General features: G+C 44.2%; 1 long non-coding RNA gene across 1 annotated transcript; it reads left to right on the top strand.

Annotated features, from left to right (window-relative positions):
- The first annotated feature begins 9,864 nt into the window (after positions 1-9,864).
- LOC143689569 (uncharacterized) lies at positions 9,865-12,146 on the top strand. The gene is made up of 3 exons (XR_013178837.1): positions 9,865-10,034; positions 11,157-11,277; positions 12,041-12,146. It is a non-coding gene; the product is annotated as an uncharacterized LOC143689569 (long non-coding RNA).
- The last annotated feature ends 3,044 nt before the right edge of the window (positions 12,147-15,190 follow it).

Here is a 15,190-nt window from a genome sequence, read left to right as displayed (position 1 = left end):
AGTTCCACCAGTGGATTGTTTTTTTGGGGTAGTAGGACACAATATCCCCTTTTGCACTGGCTGTGGTATTTCTTAGTTATACATTGCTAGAAGTGGAGGGGGGGGGAATTTAAAAATTTTCCAGCCAGAAATACAGCACTCCCCTCTCTGCATCAGGTATCTTGAAATTTCTTCAGAGAAACCCCGTGAATAACTGAGATAGCTAAGACTATCCCTCAGAGAAACTACCTGCTTACTGCATGCAAATAGTAACTTCAGATTTTAACTAGGTTTTATATAGCTCATATGTTTTAATTTAGTCATTTGTTAATTAGTATAATTAACAAGCACTTATTGGAGTTTCTATTTAGCCAACTCCATTAAATTAATAGAACAAAAGTGGCTTAAATTAAGAGTGGGTATATATTGATTGACTCTGTAATTATCTCAGATTAAAAATACTTCATTAGATGTTATTCTCTTAAGTAATTTACTTGGAACTTGAGGATCCTATTATAAGGCAGTTATAAAAATGGTTTACAGTTTACTTACTGTCAAATTAATCATGTGTTCCTCATTAAATATTTAAGCATCTATCATTAGTAGGCAATTTGTTAGCTACTGGGGATCCAGTGGTAAGCAAGATGGAGGTGGTCCCTGTCTTCAGAATTAGACTTTAGTGGGGATACAGACAAATAAGTGGGTAATTATAGCATAACATGTAAGTGCTATGGGTTTGGTAGGCACGGTACAATGTGGTGGGGGGGAGTGCTGATAAAAAGGGACAACCAACTCTGATTTGAGAACCAAGGAAGGCTTCTTGGAAGAAATGGTGTCTAAACTGAATCCTAAAGCTTTCACAGGAGTTTTTCAAGAGAAGGGGCAGTGGGGGGGTAAGGTGGGGGAGGAAGGACTGTTCTAGGCGAAATGATGTGCAAAAGCTGGGAGCAAGAGGAAACTTGGAGAGTTTGAGGATAGACTGTATAAAATGGTGGTCAGAAATTTGAGCACTTTAGTTTCAGACATCTTGCAATAGCACCGTAGACAGCAGAGACTGAATGAAAGAAGACCGATGATAGATAAATGGATTGTATTGAAAATAGCATGTCATAGAAACTTGGGGGTTAAAGGGTTTCCAAAACCCATACAAAAATTGATAAAAATGGACTTTAAATGGGTTTTCTGGAGACCATAGTAACTTATCTTCCCACCAGATGAGTTCATCGTGACAGTGGTTTGCCCCTGGGTGTGAAATGAGTTTCTTCTTTCCTGTGTCTTCATTTTAAAGAGGAAAAGAATGCTGAGAACAACTTGGTAAATCAGTAACATATTCAGTATATTGAGGACTGTTTTTCTAGGTTATGCTTTGTTTTCAAAGAAGTGTATTCTGAGATGTGATAAAAAGGTTTAGATATGTGAAATTGAGAGTTTTTATTTCTGGCAGGAAACCAGGTAAGTCGAGAAGGCTAAGCATATTATTGTTATGCCAGAATATCTGTGTCACCTTTTATCAGCAGGCAGGTTTAGAAAAGAGTAAATTGGCTCAGAAGAAACCAGGTTTTCAAGATTATTTTGAGTTCTGTTTTCTCACTGATGGTGCAGAAAGTTCTCAAAGACGTGATAATTATTGCAGAATTATGGCTTCAGGCATTTGTAGCTATTCAGACAGTAAAATTCCATTATAAAATATCACAAGCTATGCATTCAATTATGCTGCAATTGAAAACTTGTCTCCTATGGCGTGTATTGTGCCTTTCTTAGAAACACAGTACATCTATTGCATGGAGGAGACATCCCGGAACCCTGATCACAGGAGGCAAAGAAAACGGAGTGCCATAGTATCATATTTGAAGATGCACATAGTAAGGCTAAATCATTAAATTAATGCGCAAATGCTACTTGCCGTAGTGGGTCTGTGTAGTTTTCCTGAACCGGTTACACAATCAGGAGTTTAATCAATTATACTTTCTTAACATTTTTGTTCTTATCTAAGGGTTCATTTATTTAACTGAAAATCTCTTAGCATATTACAAAAGTGCTCAAAGCACTGATTAGCAAAATAGGAAGATCACTTTATCCATTTGGTAAAGTAAGCATTTTTATTATTCACAACCACTGGTTGTCAACCCTCTTTAGTCAGTACTGAGGTAGAGGTAACAACATATGTAAATTCTGCTAAGTTTTTAAGTTTGGGGTCATTTCACAGCTTACTGTTCATATTGCTCCTGGATTTCTTGCTGGGCAGTTCTGAATCAGAATCTAGTGAGGGGAGCTTGTGTCCCCCCAAGACGGCCTTCACTGGAACCTAGAAAGCATTTTAGTTGAACTAGAAAGCTAAGCTATTGGTATCTGAGAAAAATCTAACCTTCAAAAAGGCATAGATTGACAAAGAGGGATGGAAAGAGCACTCGAGCGGCAGGGATGGCAGGACTGTGTGCACTGTGGGCGCCTCCATCCAGGGCCCATGTGGCATGAAGCCAACCCCACTGCTCTTGGCAAGAAGATGCCTGTGGGGAAATGTTTCCTGGATTAACAACCTCAGAAACTACCTTGAAGATTAATAGCTAATGTATATCCAATTCCACTGATATTTATTTTGTACTTACTATGTATAGCTTCTGTTCTACATGTCTGAGACATGCCAGTGAAGAAAACATTTAAAAATAATAATAACAGCCCTTCCCTTGGGTGGGCCACAGTGGCTCAGCAGGCAGAGTTCTCACCTGCTGTCCCGGAGACCCAGGTTCAATTCCCAGTGCCTGCCCATGCAAAAAAAAAAAAAGCCCTGACCTTGTGGAGCTTATATTCCAGAGGGAAGGAGATAGTCAATACACTGCAAGCATAGTAAATACGTGGATTATATAATACATTAGAAAGTGATCCGTGCTATGAAAAAATTAGAGCTGATAAGGGATGGAGAGGGCTAGGGGCCTGGAGGGGTGCTAAGATTTGGTAACATTTGATTGAAAACTTGGAGGTAAAGGAGTTAACTTTCAGAATCTCTAGGTGTTCTTGTTTGCCAGCTGCCGGAATGCAACACACCAGAGACGGATTGGCTTTTAATAAAAGGGGATTTATTTAGTTGGTTCTTCAGAGGAAAGGCAGCTAACTTTCCACTGAGGTTGTCTCTTACGTGGAAGGCACAAGATGGTCTCTGCTGGTCTTCTCTCCAGGCCCCTGGGTTCCAACAACTTTCCCCGGGGTGACTTCTTTCTGTATCTCCAAAGGCCTGGGCTGAGCTGCTAGTGCTGAGATGAGGAATGCCGAGCTGCTTAGCAGTGCTACGATGCAATCTCTCATTTAAGCACCAGCCAATTAAGTCAAACATCACTCATTGCAGCAGACACGCCTCCTAGCTGACTGCAGATGTAATTGGCAACAGATGAGGTTCATGTATCGTTGGCTTATGTCCGCAGCAACAAGACTAGGTATGCTCACCTGGCCAAGTTGACGACTGAATCTAACTAACACACTAGGTGATGTGCCTTCCATGTGGGGGTAACAGCCAGCACAAAGGTCCTGTGGCAGGATTATGCCTGACATGTTCATACAAGGTGAAGAAGCCAGTGGGAGGAGCAGGGGGGCATATAGGAGGAGGTGATGACAAGGGTCATGCGATGGGGTCTAGATCTTATAGGGGCTCATAGACTAAGGCCTAACGCTGTCACTAAGTGGAAAGGGGAACATTGCAGTATTGAGCAGAGGAACGACATGATCAATCTTAGGGTTTAAAAGGATCATAGTAGCTGTTGTAATGAGTTGAGACTGTCGGCAGGCAAAGGCGGAAGTAGAGAAAACAGGAAAGTTGTGATTGAGTTTCGTCCTCACCGCTTAGTCCTCACCACAATCCTTTGAGGTAGACACTGTTACTATACTTATTTTGTCATTGAACAAATTGAGGTAGAGTGAGTCTAAGCAACTTGCCTGGGTTCACCCAGATAGTAAATAGCAAAGCCAGGATTCAAATTCAGAGCCCACCCTCTTAACAGACAGAGAAGGAAAGAGACAGAGCGTGCCCAGTAACAGTACTCATATATTGCTTAAAAGGGATTGAACAAATGTACAGTAGATTAGGTGAGGAACCTGCATTCTATTTCTGGATTATGCATTTGCTACTCTGGACAGGTTAATTATTCTGTTCACTTCCTAACAGAATTTGCCTACTAGCTATCAATCACTAAAGCATATATTGTTGCTTAGATTGTCATTAACAATGTTATCATACTATTATCCAAATCTCAGAATATAGTAACTCATATATGTATGGCAATTTATCAATGTCAGAGCACTTTTGCACCGATTTCCTCTTTTGAACCCCACAGCAAATCATGATGTCATTATCTTTCCCCTGCCTGCTCCTGCACTTGGCTTTCCTTTCTGCTAATGGCACCATTAGATCCAGAATCAGCTTTAGAGCCTTTCTCTTCCTCTCTCCCCCACATCCAGTCACCTTCTGGGCTCTGGTGGTGTGTTCTGGCCCCTCAGCGGCTCGTGTCTTTTGCCCGGCTATTACCTAGCTTAGGCAAATCGATTTCTAACTGCTTCCCCACCTCTCAGCAATCCCAGTTTGTGCTGCACACTTCTGCCAGAGCAGTCTTTTTACAGCAAACTTGCTCTCGTTCTCTTGCCAGCAGAGACCTACCTTTCCCAAGGTCACAGCTGTCGGGCCTGGTGTGCAAGGCCCTCGGCCAACAGGTCCCTATTTCCTGGCTTCCTGCTGCTGCTGTAGGTGCATCACCCTTTGGTGCCCCTGCCTTAGCTCCCGCCCCTGCTTCCTCCTACCCGTGGTTTACTGCAGCCGCGCCTGTGCCACCTCCTTCCCATCCTTGTGCGTGCAAGTGACCTTACCATCTAACAAGCACTCCTCAAAAGCTTGTTTATAACCCCCCTTTCAGAACAGGGCATCATTTATATGGCTTAAACATGACAGTTATTTTTGTACACTTTTAAATTCTTCATCAGAATTCAAACTTTTTCAGCAAAATAACTGAAGCTTATTTGTTTTTAATAAAATGTTTTGTTTATAGACAATTTTACCATTTACAAACGTTTTCACGCATTAGCCCTTTGAGCCTAATAATAACTAAAGTCAATTTTGTTAAAGCATCCATTTTTTAAATAAGGAATTTAAAACTCAGATTGGTTAAGTTGTTTGCCTAAGTTGCTTGGATAGCAGATTCTGGGGCCCCAAACTTAGGTGTTCTGATATTCCTTGTCCCATATTCTCTCTGGTGTTGGCTTGTTGTTGGTCAGGCACAGGAGTCATTTCTGCGGCAGGATTTTGAGAACAGAAAGAGCTCTATTGCAAGGTCAGCCAGTAAGGAAGTAGGAGACAAGGCTCAATTCCATCTCCCCAGTTTGAGGACTAAGGGAGATTTTATTGGGAAGGAGGTGGGTGCTGCTACAGGAAGATCAGCTCGGTGTGGTTTGATTGGTTCGGCACAGATTTGTCCAGATATGGTAAGGCAGGCTCCAGGCCCAATTTCCCTTGTGGAAAGAGTCCTCATGGCGGATTTACTTCTGACCCCTCTTGAGTCACAGAACTTGTGTTTCAAGGGGATGATTTTTCATTCCTAGTGTCTTGGAGGTCATCTGTGGACTCCAGTCTGTATTTCTGCACATGCTCAGGTTAAATAACTTTCCTTTGGCCACCTGAAAAAAAAAAAAAGGTAAGTTGCAGATAGGAATAGGTACAAAGGTTGCAGCCAAGTGGAGATGCTACTGACTGGTTCCAGGTGGTTTCATCTCCATTTTGTGAGGTTCCACAAATTAATTTAATCAGAGATGAATTCTAATCTAATAATATTGACAATCTTTCTTATCTTTAAAGTTCTTCATGTGTTTTAGAATTTTGGTTTGAGGTCTATTTTGAGTGGGAAGTCTTAAATTTCTAAACATTATTATTATTATTTCTCTCCCTTCACGCTCACAGCTCCCTCTCTAGCAGTTTTGAGCCTGGTATGGGCTGGGTATTACCTTCTGTGCCAGTTTGAAACTGTTGTGTACCCCAGAAAAACCATGTTCTTTAATCCTCATTCAGTATTGCTGGGTGTAATCTTTTTATTGCTTCCATGGAGATGTAACCCACCCAATTGTGGGTGGTACCTTTTGACTAGATAGTTCCGTGGAGGTGTGTCTCCACCCATTCAAGGTGGGGTTGCTTACTGGAACCTTTTAAGGGGGAACCATTTTGGGAAAAGCTTTAGGGATGACAGCGCACACACAGTCAGGGATCTTTGGAGATGCAGAAGGAAAACGCCCCTGGGGAAGCCTTATAAAATGTGGAGAGAAAACTAGCAGACATCACCATGTGCCTTCCCAGCTGAAAGAAGTGTCCAGAAGCCAGAGACCCCAGCAGATGCCAACCAAATGCCTTCCCAACTGACAGAAGTATTCTAGATAGTATCTTCACTTTCCTGAGTGAAGGTAACCTCTTGGTGGTGCTTAATTTGGACATTTTTATGGACTTAAAACTATAAACTTGCAACTTAATAAATTCCCTTTTTCAAAGCCGTTCTGTTTCTGGGGCATTCTGGCAACTTTAACAAACTAAAACACCTTCCTACCCAGCCATGGGCCCCAGTCCAGGACCAGGTCTTAAAATGTTTTTTGGAGACTCTGGTGTTATTCAGTCTATTCCCTTAATCCCCATTCTCCCTTATTCCACTTCGTAGCGCTTATCACTTCTAACATAGTAGTTTGCTCATTTATTTGTTGTTTCTCCCCACTGGGTCCATGGGAGCAGGGATTTTTGTTTTTTTCATTGTTGTAACCTCAGCCCATAGTAGGTAGTCACTAAATATTTGCAGAATGAATAAATGCAGATTTAGTCACTGAGCTGGTGGTGACTTGGTTTAGTTTTTAATCTTGAGATGTTTTTGTCTGCCTGCCTTCCATGGCCCAGTTTCCCAAAGAAGCAGTTGGTTAGTTGCATTTTTAAAAAATTTCCATGATAGTTTTTATTTATATAAGGAAAAATGTTAAATTTTCTATTGAGTTTTTATTTATATAAGGGAAAATCCCAAATTTTCTATTGTACTTCTTAAAAAAACTCAAGGTTAGCCTATGTACTGAAAATGTTCTGCTTATATACTGCAAAGACTAACTATAATTAAAGATAAGCATACAAAATAAAATTGAGGGCAGGCCACGTTGATTCAGCAGGCACAGTTCTTACCTGCCATGCCGGAGACCCGGGTTTGATTTCTGGTGCCTGCCCATGCAAAAAAAAAAAAAAAAATTGGAACCTTGTGAGATTTGATCACACATACCAATTAGAATAAAATAAAAAATTCTGCTGTCCTGGCAAAATATTTATGTGGTGTAATACTAATTAAATGGCGTCTTTAAAAAAATATTCTCTTAGAAATTCTTAACATTCTATGTTAGATACTGTTAATACCATTTGAACATCTATTTACTCATTGGTTTGTCAGCCAAGAATAGAATAATTGTAATAAATTTATTCCACATTCTTTCTGAAAGGAGCTTTAAGGTGGCAAGTATTTTTTTATTCTGGCAAAATATACATACCATAAAATTTTCTGCTTTAACCATTTTTTCAGTGTACAATTCAGCGGCATTAATTACGTTTACAATGCTGTGCTGTCATCACCACCACCCACTGCCAAGATTTTTCATCACCCCAAATAGATCCTCTATACCAAGTAAGCAGTAACTACCCCTCCGCCCCACCCCAGGCCCATGGAAAACTATAACCTACTTTCTCTCTCTGAGTTTGCTTATTCTAGATATTTCACATAAATGGAATCATATAATACTCTCCTTTTGTGCCTGGTTTATTTCACCTAGCTTAATGATTTCAGGGTTCATCCACTTTATAGCCTGTATCAGAACTTCATTCCTTTTTATACTGAATAATATTCCGTCGTATGGAGAGACCACATTTAGTTTATCCATTCACCAGGTGTTGACGGACACTCGGGTGCTTGCACCTTTTGACTCTGGTGACCAGTGGTACTGTGAGCACTGGTGTAGATGGCTTTTTTTTCCCCTTATCACCTACCTTTCTGAAAAGCGAGTCCCCACCCCAGCTTTTGGCTCATAGCACACTCGGAGCCCCCTTTACCCTGGAAGCCAAGCTCCGGCTGCCTCTGCCACTTCCAGGCCTGGAGCCCAGTGAGCCCTGGGCTGCTTCCTTGCCCACCACTTTGCTTTTCCATCCATTTCTTAATTTCAGAGAAATGCTTAATGATTTCTTGAGCTTGGCTTCTTTTCTTTTTCTCCCTCTCTTTACATTTCTACCAAGGCCATGTGTTCAGAGCAGAGGAGGTGCATCCAAGTGTGAATTCACTGCACCATCGGGACTGGAAGGCAAAGGATCATTTTTAAAAATGCAAATCTGACCATCTAGCAATCTTATTTTTGACATACTTCCCTAATCTATGGATGTAAAACAGTCTTAAAAAATAGAAACTCAGTTCTTTATATGGATATCCCATGTGTCCCTCCCAGATAAGCGGGACCTGGGATCTAGGCTACAGCCCGCCCCCATCCTGCTCTTCCTCCAGCAGGCACCAGCAGGCTCCTTCCTCGGCCCCAAGTCTGAGCGTCATCTTTGACAGCTCCCTCTTCCTGCCACAGACCATCAGCTACCAAGTGTGACCAGTTTTACATGCTTAACTCTCCTCAGTCAGTTCTCTCCTCTCCGTCCTCACTCTTCTTAACTTGCTGTCCCTCACCTGCCTCGTTGCAGGGGCCTCTTTAATGAGCTGCCCAACTCTCTCTGACCTACTACTCATCCTGCGCATTTTGGCTTCGGTGTCAATGCCTCCAGGCAGTCATCCCAGAATCCTTAGATGGGTTTGCACCCCCACCCCCACTGAGCTCCCACCACTCCCTTTACTTACCCCCTGGTGGCACTTCACACTGCATTGTTATTGCAACATAATATAGTAGCTTGTGGAGCTTGAGTGCCTGGTTTCAGACCTCTTACAGATGTGTGGCATGAGACAAAGGGCTGGAAAGAGGGACAAAAAAGAGTCTGGAAAAATTTCCCAAGGCAGAGGCCCTGGGTAACCTGAAGCAGCCTCATAGGGTATGTACTTCCTCCAGTTTCCAGTAAAAAAAAAAAAGGCTGGAGGGGCCTGGACATCACAAGTACCTGTTGCAGCCTTCTCCTGGCTTCCCTGCCTGATTCCAAAAACATCGAGAGCTCTGGCCCCACTACAGAGAGGTTTGAAAAGGCTCCTCACTTCATTCCACCCAGTTACTAAAGCCCCAGTAACACTTGCACAGCCTTGCAATGGGCTGAACTGCTCTTCCCAGAAGTCCTTTCCTGAACCACATTTCCCAGAAGCCTTTCCTGTATGTTTCCCAAGAGACATCCTTGTGGGAGATTTGGAGAGTGCAAGTGAAGCAGCAGCCCTTGTGCCTGCCACTTATGCTGCTGTGACTCATCTACCGGCTCCCCTCGCTTGTGTGGGGCGGCAGCTGGGCCCCCAACTGCCACAGCTTCCCTAACTCCTGGCCCAGGTGTGGGTTGAGCGCTGCAAGAGAGGCCATCGAGGTGAAAGTGCCAAGCACTAACTCAAGTTTCACCCTTGTAGGCTCCAGCTGGTGCACATGGCTTCCAGCCTGCCCTACTTTTCACCTGCCTTCCCTTCCTGACTGCTTGTCCTGCAGGCTTTAAGCTCCAGCTTCAGATGCTAAGAAGGCAGATGCTTAGCCAGCGCACACCGTTTCCTAAGGTCAAATCCCCGGAACAATCCCTTATCGTGACAAATATTTATAATGCTCTTATCCTCCCTCACCTGGATCATTGCAGTAGCTTCCTGGTAATCCTATTTCTCTGATTGAAACCTAATGCAAGCACTTACGTATTTTTAACTAATTTAGTCCTCACACTCTCTATGCAGTGTTCTTCTTATTATTCCACTTTGCAGATGAAGAAACTTTGGCAAAAGCCAGCAAGATGTGCTTGAGGTCACCCAGCTCACCCAGCAGTGGTCAAGCCCAGAGCTGAGGCCAGGCAGTTGGCTCCACAGAGTGCAGTGCTATGTCACCCTGAAGTGGTGTCAGTCCTGGAACTCCAGGTGACTGGGCATGCAGGAGCCCCTGTTTCCCCCATTGGACTGAATGCTCCTACTTAGGACAAGCATTTCTCCCCAGATCCTGGTTCCCTTAGGAAGTCCAGCCCACCCTCCTCTTCCAGGTCTTCTCTGTGCCTGCCCTCTTTCCTGGGACTGTCCTGCCAGTACTCAGGCGTGAGATGGCATTTGTTGGCTGGTCACAAGGTCTCAGCCTCACTACCCAGACATCCCCAGGGCCTCTGTTCCTCCTCCCTGCCTGGCATCAACGGTCCTCCTGTCAACAGGAGCCTTGGGTATTTACTTTGCAAGTCTTTGTGTAGCGTCTGTTACGTCCAGACACTGGGCAGGCACTGGGGTATCCTGAGGAGAGACAGTCCCTGCCTTCCAGGAAGCTAGGAGGGGCTTCCTAGAGGAGGTGGCATCTCTGCTGACATCTGAAAACGACGGGAGTTGGCCAGTTCAGGGGGATGGGGCGATCAGATCAGCAGGCACCAAGACCCAGGCTAAAGAAGAGAAGGTGCCTCCAGGGAACTGCACTCAGGAGCATGGCTGGGTGAGGGGCCGGGGGAGGAAGGGATGTATGTTGGGAGAAGAGCAGAGCCTTGAAGGCAGGCTAGGAACCTTACACTTTAGGTCGGGAAGCAGAGACGTACCTGGTGCAACAAGCACTTGAGGAAGCCATTCTGGTTCTGTTGTAGAAAATAGTGGGGGGCCTATGACAGGAGCCAGGACACTATGACCCACTGGGACAGACCCACAATCCAAGTTAGTGAGAAATGGAAGGAGAAACTGTGGCATTTACATACAACAGATTACTGAGTGGCCGCAAGAAGTAATGAAGTTGTGAGGCATGCTACTAAGTGAATGAAACTTAAGAACAGTATGTTGAATAAAATGACAAAAACAAAAGGACAAATATTATCATGCCTCACTCATATGGACTAACTATAATATACAAACTCAGAGAATTGAAGTCAAGAGCATGGGTTATCAGGTTGAGGCCTGTTGTAAAGGTTTCTAGACTGTAAGCTCTTACAGCAGTCACATATATGTAGGAGTTATAACTGATATTTCTGAATTCTGAGATGCTGAGCTATTTGTATATAACCTGGTTCTTCCCTGAAGTTTCAGGTATGTATGTGACACTTGAGACTCAAAGTTAGAACACTGAAGCTGTGAAAGTCAGCATTACCTCATTCAGCAACTGTCTAGAGATATGAATGAAGCTGATCTGGATAGGACTAAGGTAAATCAGAATACAGGGGAAAGGATGATATGGTCCATATTTTAAACTTCAACTTCTGTGGGAGACCAAAGAAAGAGATGTTTATTTGGTGCAAAATTTATATTTTGGGTAGTGCTTTATCAAATTTAATTTGTATGGTCAGTTTATTCGAACACCATAAGTACATGGAATCTTGAATAGGGCATGAGATCTTGTTGGTTCATACAGGTTAGTGTGATACCCCAATATATCCCAGAGTAATTTGGACAGAGAATAAAAAAGTATTTACAAGGTCCTCTTGGGGGACTGGGGAGAAAGGAGGAAATATTCAACTTCCCCATCTGGGGAATTCCTGATATTCTCGCAAGCAGTGGGGACAACCAATTCGGTAGGCTGAGCCCTCCATCTTGGGGATCACCTCTATCAAGCTTAGTCCTGCAAAGGAGAGGCTAAGTCTACTGGTAATTATGCCTAAGAGTCACCCCTGGAGAGCTTCTTTTGTTGCTCAGATGTCACCTCTCTCTCTAAACCAATTTGGCAGGTGAACTCACTGCCCTCCTCCCTAGGTGGGACCTGAATCCCAGGGGTGTAAATCTCCCTGCTGACATGGGACAGGACTCCTGAGAGGAGATGGAACCTGGCATCATGAGATTGAGAAAGCCTTCTTGGCCAATAGAGGGAAGAGAGAAATGAGACAAAATAAGGTCTAAGTGGCTGAGAGATTTCAGATTTGGGAGTTTATCCTGAAGATACTCTTACACATTGTATGAATATCCCTTTTTAGATGTGTTGGAGTGGCTAAAAGGAAGTACCTGAAACTGTTGAACTGTGTTCCAGTAGCCTTGATTCTTGAAGAAGACTGTATAACTATATAGTTTTTATAATACAGCTGTGTGATTGTGAAAACCTCGTGTCTGATACTCCTTATTTTTTTTTTGGCATGGGTAGGCACGGGGAATCGAACCTAGGTCTCCAGCACATCTGGCAAGAACTCTGCCTGCTGAGCCACCATGGCCCACCTCTGATACTCTTTCTATCTGGGGTATGGACAGATGAGTTAAAAAAAAAAAAAAAGGATAAATAATAAATAATAGGGGGAGACAAAGGGTAAAAAAATGGGTAAATTGAAATACTGTGGGTCAATGAGAAGGAGAGGTAAGTGGTATGGGATGTTTGAGTTCTTTCTTTTTCTTTTTATTTCTTTTTCTGGAGTCATGCAAATATTCTAAAAATAATCATGGTGAAGAATACACAACTGTGTGATGATATTGTGAGCCATTGATTGTATAATATGGTTGGACGGTATGTGTGTGGATATTTCTCAATAAAAAATTTTAAAAAAAAAAAGAATCCAAATCAGCCAAATGTGGCCTGAAGTAAGGTGGAGACATAAGGATGGAGAGAGAGGAAAGAAGTGGTAAGAAGTTCAGAGAGTTGAGAGCAACTGAAAAGATTGGAGTTCTAGGACTCAGCGACTCATTAAAGATGGGGCATGAGAGATAGGAATGTGTCAAGGATGAGGTCCATAATTTTCTGGTTCATTTTTATTAGTAATCATAACATAGCTGACATTTATCGGAGGCTAACAATGTTCCAAGCACCGCTTAATCCTCTCAACAGCCCTATGAGGAGGGCTCCATCGCCACCACGTAGCATATGAGAAAACAGAGGTTAAGAAAAGCCAAAGAACTTGTCCAGGGTCATTCAGGTAGCAGCGAGGGTCAAATTCAGACCTTGAACCTTGCTCTGTCTTGTTGGAGGGCTTGTACTTGTAACCACCAGGCTATGCTGCTTCTCAATTTGGGGCGTGGGGAATTGGGTAGGTCATTGGCTGGCCTTGGAAAGTCAGAAAGAAGAAGGATGGGGGATGGGGAGTTGGGTCTGTCTCTCCCTTGCTTGGGGTGGGGCCGGAGCTGCTGCATTCCACGCTTACCCCCTCCCCACTCACATCCCACTCCACGCTGCTCCTGGCTTCCAGAACTAGCTTAGCCGAGCTGCCGTCCCAACCGCTTGGGCTTTTTTTCTTGTTGGGTTCTATGCTTCTTTACCTCCATGCCCCTCCCACAGCCCTTACTTGTCCCTTTTCATGTCAAGGCTCAAGTTAGCAGAGGCTGGGAAAGATGCAGAACATTTTAAGAGTTGCTTCGGAGACGAAGTGACTGTCTCAAATTCTCATATCTTGCCACCTAGTTAAACCTGGGAAGTGACGTGTAGCCACACACAATTTGATTTGAGCTGGGGACTGGTCTGAGTGAGTCACCCCAGTGGTCGAAGATTTCAGTTACTATGAGGGGCCACTGCCTCTAGAGTATATATAATAAAGACTTGAAAACTACACAGAGCAACCCAGAAATAGCCGACAGAAACTAAAGGGAAAATTCAGTTCTGAATTCAGTTATAGAAAGCAGTAATGTGTTATACTTCTTTATAAAATGAAAGTGGTAGAGGTACTTACCAGTGCTGTGAGCTGATGGTTTCATGGTCCCTGGGGCCCAGGGCCGAACACTTGCTTTCTTTGCACAGCTTTGTGTTTGAACATCTCAGGAAACATCCACCAGCCCCGGGGGAAGCAGTTTTCATTAATCATAAACCTGTCCTGCTCTGCCTATGTTCTCCTCTCCTACCCCACCCCTAGTAGCCAAAAAACAGAGGACTGAACTTGAAACAGAACACACTAGATTAAGCTGAAATGTGAGAATGAACACAAAGCTTGCAAAACACGAACTCCAAGGATAAAACAGAGCTTAGCCAAAGGGAGGAACCCAAACGCAATGCTGCATGCCAAGAAGGCAAAATTTGGCCGTTCTCATGAGATGACAAATCTAGCTCTCGGTGACCAGGATGGCTGCCTGAGCTGGCCAAGGAAAAAGCAGAGCAAGCTATCCCTTTCAGGAGGTCAGAGTGACAAGTCAATAATCAGCCCGCTGTGGACAGCTTCTGCTGACAGTTTGAAAGCCTTCAGAGACACGGCCGGATGGCGAGAAGCCGATTTGAGCTTGGAAGAGGCTGTGGTGAGGAGGGCGAAGGGATCGGTCTAGGGTGGAGTATGGGGAGGCAGTGTCGATACACCTCAGTGGAGACCAACACAAAACGCAGCTTGGCAGACACCTGCAGTTGCCAACCAGGTGCACTTGCCCCATTCACAGGGTGAGGGGCTGCTGAAAGCGGGCGCAGCCCTCACGGGGCGTCAGAAAGCGTTAAGCTAAGACTTTCCTACTTTCCCAAGGGAATGGAACCTTGCAAATGATTCATGAGCTGTGCCTTCCACTCAAAGTAAACAGTAACCTCGAGAGGCCTTGGGGCCCTGCAGGGATGACAGGCTCCCAGCCTTCCTTCCACAAAGCTGCCGAGGAGAGAGGTCTGGGGTCTCTGTGGCCTCTAACCGGTCACTACTCTCTTGAGTGGGGAGGGCTGCCTTAACGTTAAAGCTTTAGCAAGATGTGCTTCCTCTGAAGGATGGTGATGGCCTGCAGTTTAGGAACAGAGGGGCTGAAGGCCCTCTCACCTGCCATGCAGGAGTTGGCTGACAAGCCTCCTCCTGAGGTTTATCGGTTTCCTCTTTTAAAGTACTATGGGTAGCTCTAGGAGGAAAACTCAACATGCGACTTAGCCATGGTAGCTACTTATTTATTTCAGGTTTCCAGTGCTCGCTCTGTTCAAGTGCCCTTGGCCTTGTGCTATCCAACGTTGGTGAAGCACTTTACCATTGCAAAGCACTTGAAGGGATGCATCTCATTTGAGTCTCATAGCTCTTTGAAGAAATAGGCAGATGAGGAATTGGGAATTCAGAGAGGCTGAGGCACTAACTCAAGGTCACACAACTCTGAGCAGCAGGGCAGGGCCAGATGCCTCCCTCCAAGGTTTCTGATGCTGGAGGCAAACTCTCCTTCAGCGATAGCACCTCTAGCCCCACTCCTAAAGTGCAGGGAAGTGT

Source organism: Tamandua tetradactyla, chromosome 7, assembly GCF_023851605.1.
Source record: "Tamandua tetradactyla isolate mTamTet1 chromosome 7, mTamTet1.pri, whole genome shotgun sequence".
Taxonomy (NCBI): Eukaryota; Metazoa; Chordata; class Mammalia; order Pilosa; family Myrmecophagidae; genus Tamandua; species Tamandua tetradactyla.
Note: the sequence above shows the minus strand (reverse complement) of the source record. Positions and strands in the feature narration are given on the sequence as shown.